Source organism: Prionailurus bengalensis, chromosome D4 (assembly GCF_016509475.1).
Source record: "Prionailurus bengalensis isolate Pbe53 chromosome D4, Fcat_Pben_1.1_paternal_pri, whole genome shotgun sequence".
Taxonomy (NCBI): Eukaryota; Metazoa; Chordata; class Mammalia; order Carnivora; family Felidae; genus Prionailurus; species Prionailurus bengalensis.
The window spans coordinates 3,004,289-3,017,808 of NC_057359.1; the positions used below are offsets into that span (position 1 = coordinate 3,004,289).

At 61.7% G+C, this 13,520-nt stretch overlaps 1 protein-coding gene across 3 annotated transcripts in view; it reads right to left on the reverse strand.

Annotated features, from left to right (window-relative positions):
* The window catches only part of SEMA4D (semaphorin 4D), a 95,734-nt gene that overhangs the window by 46,647 nt on the left and 35,567 nt on the right, over nucleotides 1–13,520 (reverse strand). Inside the window, exon 1 of one of the 3 annotated variants that reach the window (XM_043566802.1) lies at nucleotides 9,406–9,504. The exons of the other annotated variants lie outside the window; for them this stretch is intronic. The gene's annotated coding sequence lies outside the window, so the exon portion shown is untranslated. Of the gene's footprint in view, nucleotides 1–9,405; nucleotides 9,505–13,520 lie in introns of those variants that run through there. 3 annotated transcript variants of the gene reach the window in all.

Here is a 13,520-nt window from a genome sequence, read left to right on the forward strand (position 1 = left end):
CTTCCCAGCACGAGCCTCCTCGGGTGGGAAAAAGAGCTGGTCAGGTCACCGAATGACACCAGGGACGTGCCGACTGCTTCTGGGGGCTCTTCCATCCACGCGATGAACCAGGGACCACTGTCCTCATCGCCATCCCTGTTTCATAAGAAAACCAAGCCCTGGACACTTCCGGAGGTCATGCCAGCAGCCAGCAGTGGACTCAGAGCCTGAAACCTGGCGTTTGCCCCCGGACTGTTCCCAGCACCACCTTAGGACTCCCCAGGGCCGGAGAGCAAACGCCCCTCCTATGCAGGAGACCCTGACCCGAGTTAGGAAACACACCTGGCCTAACTGGGCACTTTTAAATCCAGCTTCTCGCCAATATCTTAAACGTGCTTCAAATTAGGGGCACAGCAGGTGCGTCATAAAGGACGGTCTGAGGGGGCGCCTGGGTGGCTCGGTCAGTTAAGCGTCCGACTTCAGCTCAGGTCATGATCTCAGGGTTCTTGAGTTCGAGCCCCGTGTCGGGCTCTGTGCTGACAGCTCAGAACCTGGAGCCTGCTTCGGATGCTGTGTCTCCCGCTCTCTCTGCCCCTCCCCCGCTCATGCTGTTTCTCAAAAATAAAGATTAAAAAAATAACGACAAATAAATAAATAAAAGACCGCCTGAGCGCGGCCGGCGCACCAGGCCCCCCCCCCCGGGAGTCTGGGAAGCGTGCCTTTCCAAATAAACACCAGGCACCGCACGACCAAATAACTGACCCCAACAGATGACCGCACAGGGAATGAAGGGCAACAAGTCTCGTGCTCAGAACGAGGTCCCCAGGTGTGTGTTCAATGTCAAGCTGTCTCAAGACGGGGACGTACGCTCAGATGACAATAAACCCTCATTAAAACAAATGCTGTATCAGCGCCTCCAAGGCTGCCGCTCCTCCCTGACGGCCTGGTGGTGGTGGCGGGGGGCCGGGGGGCGGGGGGCAGCCGAGAGGGTGGCCCTGAGGGAGGTGGGCACGCCTTGCTGCCCAGGAAAGGCCCCAGGCTTGGGATGGCAATCCCAGCCACAGAGAGGGCACTCGTCACAAAATTTCAGAGCCGGATGGATTTTTCCACAATAGTCTGTCACCTTACAGACAAATGTGAAGCACGTGCCTGAGCTTGCCCGACCCCCCTCTTCACCCGTCCCCCAATCCAGTCCCTGGGGCCACATCTCCTCTGCCCTGAAAAGCCAGAGGAGAGGCACGCTGGGCGGCTCCTCACACACACACCTGCATGGACCCTGTGTCAGTGAACTGGGGCCCCTCAATCTTTTTTTTTTTTAAATATTTATGTTTGAGAGAGAGACAGAGACAGAGCGTGAGCAAGGGAGGGGCAGAGAGAGAGGGGGGGAGAGAGAGAGAGAGACAGACAGGATCTGAAGCAGGTTCCAGGCTCCGAGCCGTCAGCACAGAGCCCAAAGCGGGGCTCGAACCCACAAACCTGGAGTTCATGACCTGAGCCGAAGTCAGACGCTTAACCAACTGAGCCACCCAGGCGCCCCAAGGGCCCCTCAATCTTGAGTGGGAAACAAGTTACTGCCTGTCTGGGGGTGCCTGCCGCCAGGCTGCAAAACCCACCCGGTGAGGGCGGAGCGGCGGCCAGGCTCTCCCGAGGACTCCGACAAGCACCGGAGGCCTGTGTCCTTGGCCTCAGCAGTTCAGAAGAACGCCAGCCGGGAACGCTGACGTCCACGCGGCCTCATCAGCGAAGACTTATCGTCTAAATGCGTAGCTGTCAGGACCCAGCTAAGTAAGTAACATCATAGCACGCTATGCAGGCGACACAAACCATCCGGTCAACGCATCGGTCAACGCTTACGGATGAGGACGGATGGACACAATGTATCATTAAACGCATGGAGGACAGGATACAACAGCACCGAACGTCCACTTACTCACGTCAAAAGCGGTCGGGGAGGCTCACGCCCTGCGCGGCCCGGGCTGGCCCCCGCCCCAAGCACCCAGCACCCACGCACGCAGACTCCGCGATCCCGCCGGGGCGGTGCTACCTGCTTTTCAGGTGAGCCCGCCGCGGCCAGGTGCACCTGATCTCCGGGCCCGGCGCCAGGCCGAGACCACCTGTCACGGGGATGGGTGGGGGATGGGTGCCAGCTGCAAGCAGCACCTAGTTCTGGGCCAGCGACCTCAGGGGCATTTCTAGATACCTTCTTCGGACTCTACCTCCTGATTTCTCTTATATTCGAAAATGCACTTTTCAGCGTTTCTCCTCCAGAACAACCATGCTGTTTGCAAACATCTGCAGTGTCCCCAGATTCTGTCTCTCAGCCTCTCAGGCTACCCTGCAGTGAATGGGGAGGTGGCCTGAGCTCCCAGGAGCGCATTCCCGCCACATTCAGGGACACCTCTGTCCCCGTGGCCCCCTCTGCCGGGAGGGGGCATTCACGGCTTCATCTCTCCGTGGTCAACGCCTCCTCCTCCTCCACGTCCGTGTGCCCTGCCCCGCCCGCCGAGGGCTGGCCACCCATTTACCCGCCAAGAGGGATGAACAGGAGCCAGGGCATCAGAGCCTGGCCGCCACCCAGGTTCGAGCCGTGTGACCCTGGCCACCTACGTGCTCTGGCCCTCAGGTTCTGAGCTGTAAGACAGAGCTGGCCTCACGCGTGTGCAGGCTTTTATAAGACCCCTCACTCGGCACAGAGGACAGAACTGCTGCTGTCCGTGATGACGTGATTCAGACCCAGCACAAAACGGGGTCTGCTGAGCCTCTGGGGAGAGGGTCCCATCGCAGCAGAGCCGCAAAATGACCACCTGCCAGGTTTCAGGTTGAGCTCTTTGTATACCTCCCTGCCCTCCCCCCCCCCCCCCCCCCCCCCCCAGGAAAGAGCTCAGAGCGGAAGAGCTTGCCCTCAGTGCCAAGGAAAGCCACCTCGTCATCGCGCTTCTGTGTGCTCCTGTCTCTGCCTCTGACCCTCAGGTCCAGTCCTAAGGGATGTCACCGGGCAGAGCGGCACCTGCTCACTCAGGGACCCTGACAACCGGAGCTGCTGGCGTGAATACTGACCCGGGCAGGGACCTGACATTCACACTCTAAGGCAGAAAGAGGGAGAAGACCCGGGGGTGGGGTGGGGTGGGTGGTCGGGGTCACACAGGAAGCCAAGTGGAGGCCGAGGCCGAGGCCAGGAGGGAGGTCCCCCGTGGGCGCACCCTGCACAGGCCCCGGGGCCCGGAAAGTGAGGCCTGCGGGAGCAGAGCCGGCTGCCTCGGACGCTGCACTCCCCAGAAGGCACGTTCCTGAGACGTCTAGTAACGGGCATGAGCCGGCCGGCTCCCCGGGACGTGGCAGTCTCTCGGGGGCTATAAAGCAAAGGGCCCTCCCCACTCTCAGGCGTGGCTGCCACGGGATCTCGGAATTGGTCAGTGGTTGGACCGTGAGCCTCGGAAGAGAGAAAGTGTCACCAGCACCCACACAGCCAGCGGGCTGGCACAGGGCCATCCCCAACAGCCAGGCCCAGGGCTGCCCCAGGCTGGCCAGGCACAGCTCCTGCCCTGCCTTGGTTTCTCCATCCCTCCACCCACATCTGCCGAGGCCCACGCCGGCCTACCCACCTGAGGCAGGCTTGACCCCTCCCCCCAACACTTGCAGTCAGGGGAGGGAGCCCTGAATGGCCGTCACGGGAGGACCCGAGTACACACTGGCCTTTGCAAACAAGGCAGAATCAGGGGTCAGGCCGGCAGACTGTGGTCAGAGCAGACCAGGTGGCCTCTCCGTGATGCTCTGGGCTGCTGCTTCGCACACCCGGAGGAGAGCCAGGAGGGGACCCTAAGGGGGACCTGGGGGCCCAGATCTGAGGGGGTGCTGTTAACAGGGGGCACAATCACAGCCGCCTCAGTGAGAGCCCAAAACACTAAGGCACACGCGGTGGGGGCCTTTCCTAACGACAGCACCGCGAGCAAACAAAAAGCCAGCCGGGCTGACCGCGTACCCCGTGACAGGTGAGCCCGGCCGTGTAGACAGAAATACACGCCCGGACCACAGCAGGTGCAGCCCCGAGACCGCGGCCGTCAGTGCTTCCTCCCCGCAGCTCCTGCCCCCATTCGGGGTTCGGCACCCCAAGTCGAGACAGGTGGAGAGCCCGCCGGAAGAAGCGGACACGGGCTCAGACGGGTGCTGGCACTCCCACGTTCTGGGAGGCAGAAACACAAGGTGAGGGTGTCCGCACACATAGAATTCAAGGGGCTTGAGAAACCGCCCTCGCGAGAAAGACACTCTGGCCCCTTGTCCTCTGAAGCGGGAAATGCACTCCCCGTGTGAAGGACCCCCCCCCCCCTCCAGGAGGCGGAAGGCACCCGTGTCGCCGGAGACCGGGAACGGGGCCGAGAAGGCTGCAGAGCGGGACGGTGCTCCCAGAGCCCAAGCCCCCCGTTTCTTTGTCCAGGCTGCTTCGGTCACTTCTTAGCGTCTCAGATCCTTGGGGCTCCCCTGTTCACGAAATTCCACTTGCTTTCCTCCTGTTGACACGTCTTCTGCCGATTCTAGATTGCTGGAGCATCATGTCCCCTCCTGCAGGAACGGGCACCCCGCGTCAGAGGTGCCTCCCGTGCCCTCCAAGGTGACCGGGCTCCACAGCCTGCACCAGGCACCCAGGGCCCAGCACTCAGCCCTTGACCTCTCCATGACTTGTCTCGAGGGGACACAGGAGTGGCAGGAAGGTCACACGGCTCCCTGCACGTGGAGTGAGGGGCAGGGTCCAGCGGGGTCTGCTCCCTTCTAGAACCTTCTGCTCCCGGTGACTCTGCCCTTCCGCCAGGGCCAACTCCGTGAGTGGAGAACGCACACAGCACTGCCCTCGGGGGCCAGGGCTGACACCTGTCGCCAGCCGTTTGAGTTTCCGGACTGGCAGACCCTGGCCGGGAGACACAGTTAAGACTTCTGAAAAATCGCTCGGGCTGCCCGCCTGGTCAGTCACAGTCAGCCTCGTCCACCTGGTTCCTGCCCCATGGCTGCCCCTCCCACCACCCCACCACCCCCAGGGACGCCCAGTGGAGGGCGGGTCAGGGTCTCCGCCCCCGTGTAGGCCGGACTCCAGGAAGTGAGGCCGTCGAGAGGGTGCTGGCTGCTTTCGGGAACAAGAACCCTTCTTCCCACCAAGATTCCCGGCCACACACTCCAGGCTGAGGTCCAGAAGAGCCCTGAGGGGAGGTCGGCCACTATATGTGTGCTTGGTGTGCATGTGCGCGGTGGCCGTGTGGGAGGTGTGTGGGGTGTGTGTGTGGCATGGGTCTGTGCCTCTGTGTGTGCGTGTTCTGGAAGCGGGCGGGAGCTGACAAGCAAGGGGAGTCCAGGGTCAGAGCTGGGGGACAGCTGAGCCGTGGTTCTCCACGGGTCTGGGAGAGGCAGCTGACGTGGGCTTCCCCCGAAGGCCCCCGTGGGGACATCAACAGTGACTGGCGGGAAGTGTCACGTTTCTCGCTCCTATATGATGCCACCTCCCCCAAACTCGAGGTTCAGATCGTACCCTACGCAGAGCACTTCCCCCCAGACCCGAGTTCGGGGCAGTGGGGGTCCCGCGTCCTGCGATCGGGCCCGCAGGAGGGGGTCGGGGGCCGGGTGCTGGAGAAAGGCTCCAACCATCTGGCTTTCAGGACATTCCAGAAGAAGCCGGAAGCAACCGTAAAGGAAATAAATCCGCTGGCCTTGCTGACACAGAGCTAGTCCTCAGCCGCAAGGATGGCAGCCCACACGTGTCCCCCGCAAACACGGAGCTGGAAAACAGGCACCCCAAGTCGTGAACCGTGGCCGAGGAAGGAGGGGGTCCGACATCTGGGGTCCGACTGGGGCTGCGTGTGGAACTCAAAGGTCAGGATGCGCTGACGGACGTACAAGCCAGCCGGCCTCACGGGCGAGGACACACGGGGACCCGTGACGGGGCACAATCCGACCAGGGCAGTGTGGCAGCAGCGGGGCGCCCAGGGTGGGCCGCGGGCTCTTGCATCTGGAACCCACAGCCGCCCTCACGCGCACCGGGGGCTGCTGGCTGCGTCTGCCAGGATCGGCCGCTGCCCGTGTGGCCCTGGGGAAGCGCTCTCCCAGGTCCGGCTCACACCTCCTCTGCGCATGCACGCGGGGGCCTGCCCGTCCAACTGACCCTGACGGCACGACACCCCGTGCACAGCGCTGGCCGGTCCCTGGGGCAGGAAGGGGTCTGGCCGGCCTGGCCCAGCGACGGCCCGCCCTCCCGCCCCATCCCTCTCAGAGAAGCCGAGCCCCACACACGTCCCAAGACACACGCCGTCCCCTCCCGGGGTACAGTCCTCCACCGGCGGGACGTCGGCTCCTCCCGAGCTGCTGGCGCCGCTGCTCTACGCACCAGCTGCGCCCACGCCTACAGGGAGTGGCTCAGAGCTCCGTCCCAGACCAGCAGCAGGAGCGAGCGGGGTCCTGGGGGCACACGCACGTGGGTCGCCCCCCACGGCCCCCGTCTGCACAAGCCCTCCAGGTGATCCTGAGACACGCTACGGTCCGAGCACCACCGGCCCGCAGGATGCACTTGCACGCTGGCCTTCGCGTCTTCTCCGCTGCGTGGCCACGTTCGTGGCCATGTCCCTGTAAATGGACGCGAAGCTTCTCTGAGCGCAAGACCGCACCCCGAGGGGCCTCGTTGGTTTCCTACGGCTGAAAATCACTACCACCTCAGTGGCTTCACACGACATAAATCTGTTACACAGCAGTTCCGAGCTCACAAGCCTGACGTGGGGCTTGCTGGGCCAGCACCCACGAATCGGCTGGGTCCTTCTGGAGGCTCCGGGGGGAATCCATTCCCTTGGCTTTCCAGCTTCCTGAGGCCACCACCTTCCTGGGCTCATCTCGTCCCTTCCTCTGTCTTCAGGAGCCAGTGAAGAGGGTCAGAACAGGCCATGTCCAGGCAGGCCACTTTGGCAGAAGGATTGTTTTCAGCTGAAGGCAACTGAGAAAATAGCATCCTGCATAAAAGCCGGACACAGATTTCCCTTCGTAAAAGCGTCCCTGAGAAGGCACCAAGATGACTCTGCAGACCGGACCTTACGAAACATCCCTTACTTACCAGTTTCCTAGTCACCTGCCCACAATTTACGGCCCCTAGGAGCCCAAACCGCCTTCCCTTTATCTCGTCGCTTACCAATTTATTGCCCTTGGTTACAACCCTACACAAACCCCAAGTCTAACTGCTTCCTTGGGTTTTTACTTCTTTTCTGAAAAGCTCCTGCGCATGTGACGGTATTAAAACGTAGGTGCCTTTTTTCCTGTTAATCTGTCATTTGTCAGTTTAATTCACAGGCCCCACTGACAGGATCTAAGAGAGTAGAGGAAAAGCTTGTCTCTCCCTTCACCAGCAGCCCCCTCTCTCCTCTCTGCCCTCCTGACTCTCTCTCATTTAGGAACCTTGTGATTACATTTAGGCCCCGCCCAGAGAATCCAGGATAATCTCCCCATCTCAAGAGCCTGAACTTAATCACACATGTGAAGTCCCTCCACTGGCAACATACAGTTGACCCTTCAACAACACGGGCTTGAATCGCACCGTCCACCTACACGTGCATTTTTTTCAATAGATACAGTCTCCTCCTGTAAATGTCTTTTCTCTTCCTTACCATTTCCTTAATGACGGTTTCTTTTCTCCAGCTTCCTTTACTCTAGGAACACAGCACAGGGATACAAGCAACATGCAACGTAAGTGTTGATTGGCTGTTGATGGTTATCAGTCAGGTTTCTGGTCAACGCTCAGTATATTAGTGGTTAAGCCTTTGCAGAGACGAACGTTCTACACAGATTTCCAACCGTGCGGGGGTCGGTGCCCCCAACCCCCACGTTGTTCAAGGGTGAACTGTAGTCACAGGTTCCAGGGATTTGGACATGGATGTCCACAGGAGCCAGTCTTCTGCCTCCTGCAGGCCCCTACAGACCCCTCCTGCTCTTTGGTAATGTGGCCCCGTACGGGCACACCTCCTGGGTTCTGTTTCTAGAAAACAAATTACTTTTTTTGGTGGACTTCTGATTTCTTGATGCTGAGAGGTAATCAACACGTGATTTTTCATTCTGGGAAGTCCAAACATAACCGGTCTGCCTTCTGAGAACTCTGGGCCCCCCGGGGGCTCCCTGCAGGACGGTGGGGAAGGGTTCCTGCACTGCGTGGGAGGTGCCAACACAGATGGGCACGCAGGGAAATCAGGAGAAGGGCAACCTTCAGGTAGGGTTTGTTAGCTTTAAGAACTGCCGGTAGGATAAAGATCTAAGAGACTCTTCACTTGAAATGCAAAACAACCAGGAAACCGACACATTCCAAGGCAATCTTGGCCAGAGCGGTCATTCAAATGCAAATTTTACCCCAATTCTAGAAGGCTAACAAGCACCCTGTGGAGAGCCCCTCCAGCCTGAATTCCAAGCTCAGAACAAGCCCCAGCAGCTCCCAGACCCCGGGCTCTCCCCGCACAGCATCTTTTCAGGAGGCCCCTAAACACCGGCGGCCTCTTCAAGCAGGCGCTGCGGGTTTCCTGGTGCTTCTGGCCCTGTCTCACAGCCCCGCCCCCCCAGGGACTGCACCTGCCCCAGGTCTCCAGGCCAGACTGGACAGGGCGCCTGGCGTGCACGTGGCTGTGCCCACCACGACCCAGCCCAGACCCTGCACGGCAGCCGCACCGCTCCCCTGCACAGAGCTGCCAGCGTCGGGAGCCTGGCCTACACATTCCACCCACACCGGCCCTCCCCAGCGCCGTCCCCGGACAGCCAGGCCTGGTGTCCCCTGCCCCCGGCCACTCCCACGGCGCCCACGGCCTTCACCAGCTTCCTTGAAGAGTATGCACGAGATGCGTCCACGGGGACCTGCATCAGCCCCCCAGGCGGGGACCCGGGACAACGCCCAGGCCAGCAGAGCGCCCGCCCAGAATCACGCCTGCTGGCCAGCGGGACAGACAAACGGACTTCTCACGGACAGGCTCCTCCGGTCCTCGGGAAGGGTGGCTGGCCATTCGTGCCTCGGTCACGGGGGCCAGAAGGATGCCGGCCTCCTTAACTCAGCTGTCTCCTCCTCCTCCCCTGAGCCACGACAGCCGGGAAAACGAGAGCCCGTCGTCCGTCCGTCCGTCCGCAGGGCTGATGACACACACAGGTGCGCCAGGGACCCAGCCGCCCTGTGCACAGTCCCCGGCCAGCCAGGCGGGGCTGGCCGCTAGCACCCCCGTTCCTCGGGGAGGGGTCAAACACCACCACAGGCGGCAAACACTCAGCAAGATAGAGCTCGGATTTTCACACATTCTCGTACCCAGGGCTTTGAGCGAGCTCTGGGTTTTCTACTGGAACGTGACAAGTCATGTCCTCTGTAAAACAGGAAAAAAGGAAACACACTGGACGTCTGGCCGCCCGCCAAACCCCTGCCGCCCGCCCGGCCAGCCTCACCTCTCCCGGGCACTGGCCACGGGAGGACGGCGCTCAGGACCCCGCCGGCCCAGCCCTCGGCGCCTCCTCGGACCTCTGCTGCAGGGGCTTCGGTCCTGACGCGGAGGAGGGGGAGTCTCGGGGATGAGCCTGGGCGGGGCCTCTGGGACCAGCCTCGGGGACCACAAGGCGCCCTTCAGCAGCGGGACAAGGCGGTGCGGCGAGCCTCCCTCGGGCCGTGGAACACGCTTGCCCCATTCTCGTCCCTATCAATGGCGGGCTGTGCACGATGTGGGCTCGATTGTTCTTGTGTGTGGGCCCATTCAGGGCCCAGGCCGAGGAAGGAGAAGGGGTGTGCTTCCCCCAGGAGAAAGGCCACTTAGAGCCACGTGAGGACACACAGTAAGTGCCCGAGGGTCCTGCAGGCCAGGCCACCGCGGTTACCGAGGGCTTGGGGCTCCGGGATGAGGACAGGCGAGCATGCAGGCTCTGAGGGGCCCTGAGGAAGCCCCTCGGCCCCTCCGAGCATCCGGCCTTGGAAACGGGGAGGGTCGGGGCGCCTGGGTTTGCAGTCAGGGCAGATGAGGCAGGGACGTAGGCAGAGCACCTGCACATTGCGGGCCACGGCACAGCTGGGCAGAGCGCGACTCACCCGGGGAACCAAACCAAGTGCTGGCGAGGGACCAGCGCCGCCTCCTGGCCCCTGTGGGTGCACCTCACCCACAGCACTGGCGCCCGTGTGACCTGGAGGCCTGGAGAGAGGCACCCGGAGGGGACGGTGGCGCCCACCCTGGTCTCGAACAAGCCCAAGGACATGTGCAGTGGGCGGGCAGGCTCCCACAGAAGCCGTGGGCGACCCCACCCTCCACAAGAGGAGGACGCGGGCCTGGGACACAGCGGTGCTCGGTGACATTGGACACTGACCTGCGTGTGCCCCCTACAGCCTGTGCTGACTCCCGTCACAGCGGTCACCAGGACGGAGGTCTGGCTGACGCGTCCAGCGCTGAAGGAAGCAGAAATGTGACCTGGGCGGGCACAGGTGACCATCACAACACGCCGAGTGCTCGAGCCTTGGTTATGAGCAAGAAAGGGGTTGGCCACGTCTGCGCGATGGACGGACGCCGTGCTACAGGTGCAGAGGGTGCAGCCTGGCAGGACAGACACGTGCTGGGTCCCCACCTCCGGGTCTAAGATCCCTGCGCCCAGCACACGAAGATGAGGTCCCTCCCAGCCGGGAAGCGGACGGCCCTTGCCCCTTCTAACTGGGCGCCTAGGAACCCACGAGGCAGCCGGGGCAGGAGACGCAGTAAGATGGTGATGAGAAGGAGGCAGGCCCTGCACAGAACAGGCCGCCTGATTCCAGGCCCCTGTCCCCGGGACCTCTCCCTCCTCCACCGCCCTCCCAGAGCCTGGGTGACCACACCCCCAGCACCAGGCAAAGAAGGAGGAGGAGGAGGAGGAGGGGGGGGGGGAGGGAGAGGGGGAGGGGGGGAAAGAGAGGGGGAGGGGGAGGAGAAGGAAAGGCAGGGTGGCCACAGCAGGTGCAGCTCACACGGGCTCCCGTGGGTTTGGGGCAACTTTCACGGCCTCCCCGGTCTCATGACGGCACGCGTGGGAAGTCCAAGAAGGCGCACTCCATGGCGGGTGCCCGGGGAGCTGGGGGCGCTGAGCAGGTCTGGAAACCAGACGCAAGGAAACCAGACGCAAACCCCCGCATCGCAGGCTGACAGAGGCCCCAGGGACACCTGCGTTAAGAACATGCTTTATCCTGTCATTTGTGACAGACCAAAAATGTTTCTGGCCTCAAAGCTATTTTGAGGCAACGAACTCCAGAATTATGTTCTTTGACTGCAATTGCATACAATTTACCTATCTTGAGACGTTTATGAAGTCTGCAGTATGCGTTGCAATTTGAGGATGTTTTCAGACTTACAGTCCTGCGCTGGCTACTTAAAGAACAGGGTGTTTTGAACTGGATCCCATTTCCATTGAAAAAGTGCACTTGACTCCAGGCTAGCTCAGCAGGCACATCTCAGGACGACTGCCGGCCCCGGAGTTCACCCGGAGCTCAGTAAGAAGCAAGAGAAGTGTCTACTATTAATTTTTTTTAACGTTTATTTATGTTTTGAGAGGCAAACAGAGCATGAACGGAGGAGGGGCAGGGAGAGAGGGAGACGCAGAATCCGAAGACAGGCTCCAGGCTCCGAGCTGTCAGCACAGAGCCCGACGCGGGGCTCGAACCCACCGCCCGCGAGATCATGACCTGAGCCAAAGTTGGACGCTCAACCGACTGAGCCACCCAGGCGCCCCATAAGTGTCTACTGTTTAAAAGCCTATTTGCAGGCCAGGTACTGTACTGACTTTCCTTTACAAAAAAAGTAGCAAAGAACTCACTGCACAAGTTTTGGCCAAATGAAAACAGACTTGTGTTCGGGTTCACCACATCTCAGTATCAATCTTAAACATTAATTCAACCTACTTGGCCCATCAACACACCATATATAATTCTGGTCTTAGTCACGGCCCCAAAGCACATCCTGCCTCAGCGTCCCCAAGGACAGTTCAGACAGACAATGGGCCATCACCCTCTCTCTGAACCTGACCTTCGCTGGGCCCACCCAGGGCACAGGCTTCTCTCCCGGAGACCCCTCCCCTGCACAAAGCCCATGCAGCGCCACTGCCGTTCTCGGCCACGTGGACCCCCCTCCCCCTCGTCCCTGCCCTCTGCTGGGGCACCCTCCACACATCAGCCACGCGAGCCATGCTGCACACCCTTCAAACACAGCCCAGGCCCTTCCGAGTACCATGCCCCTGACCCCCCAGGAAATCCAAGGCCTCGATGGAGGGGCCATCGCGGGGGATGTTCCAGGGGGTCTGTGTGGTGGGTGGGCCGTCGTCCAGTCACGTGCCAGAACGTGAGTTCCCAGGCACAGAACCCGGAGGCCCTGAGGTGAGAGAGCCCGGCACAGCAGGGCCAGGGACCACGTGGCCGGGGTACTGATCTCAAGGGGGACCCTGGGCTCTGGGCACAGCCTGGACAGCTCCCTGGCTGGACAAGGGGGTACGGGGAACCCAGAGGAGAGGGGAAATGGTACCAACCCCTCAGGCCTGGGGGCTCCTCCTCAGGGCCGTAGGGTCCCGAATGCCGGCTCCCGAGGCACCCCCTGTGTTCACGGCTGCTTCCTGATCACTGATCACAGCCCTTCTCATCTCAGACTCCAGTCTAGTGATGCCTGCTCCTGGCTTTCCCTCCTGGGCCTGCACAAAACCCTCCCCTCTTCCTCAGAGAACGTCCTCCCCATCCTCTCCTCCTCCCAGAGAGCCTACTCCTCGCCCTCCCCTCCTCTCCAGAGGGCCTGCTCTCCGTCCCCCCCCCCCCCAGAGAACGTCCTCCCCATCCTCTCCTCCTCCCAGAGAGCCTACTCCTCGCCCTCCCCTCCTCTCCAGAGGGCCTGCTCTCCGTCCCCCCCCCCCAGAGAACGTCCTCCCCATCCTCTCCTCCTCCCAGAGAGCCTACTCCTCGCCCTCCCCTCCTCTCCAGAGGGCCTGCTCTCCGTCCCCCCCCCCCCCCAGAGAACGTCCTCCCCATCCTCTCCTCCTCCCAGAGAGCCTACTCCTCGCCCTCCCCTCCTCTCCAGAGGGCCTGCTCTCCGTCCCCCCCCCCCAGAGAACGTCCTCCCCATCCTCTCCTCCTCCCAGAGAGCCTACTCCTCGCCCTCCCCTCCTCCCCAGAGTTTCTGCTCTCCGTCCTCCCCCCCAGAGAACGTCCTCCCCATCCTCTCCTCCTCCCAGAGAGCCTACTCCTCGCCCTCCCCTCCTCCCCAGAGGGCCTCCTCCCTGTCCTCTCATCCTCCCCTTCTGCCCAGAGGGTCTGCTCTCCACCCTCCCTTCCTGACCACGGGGTCCTGCTCTCCATCCTCCCCAGAGAGCCTGCTCCCTGTCCTCTCCTCCTCCCTGGGAGGCCTGCTCCCCATCCTCCCCTCCTGCCCATGGGGTCCGCCCCCCATCCTCCTCTCCTGCCCACGGGGCCTGCTCCCCATCTTTCTCCCTAGGGAGGCTCCCAGGTCACCTTCCACTGACCTTGGAGCAGATGTACCACAATCTGCTCCTGTGGAGACTCTGTCACGCGGGTATTT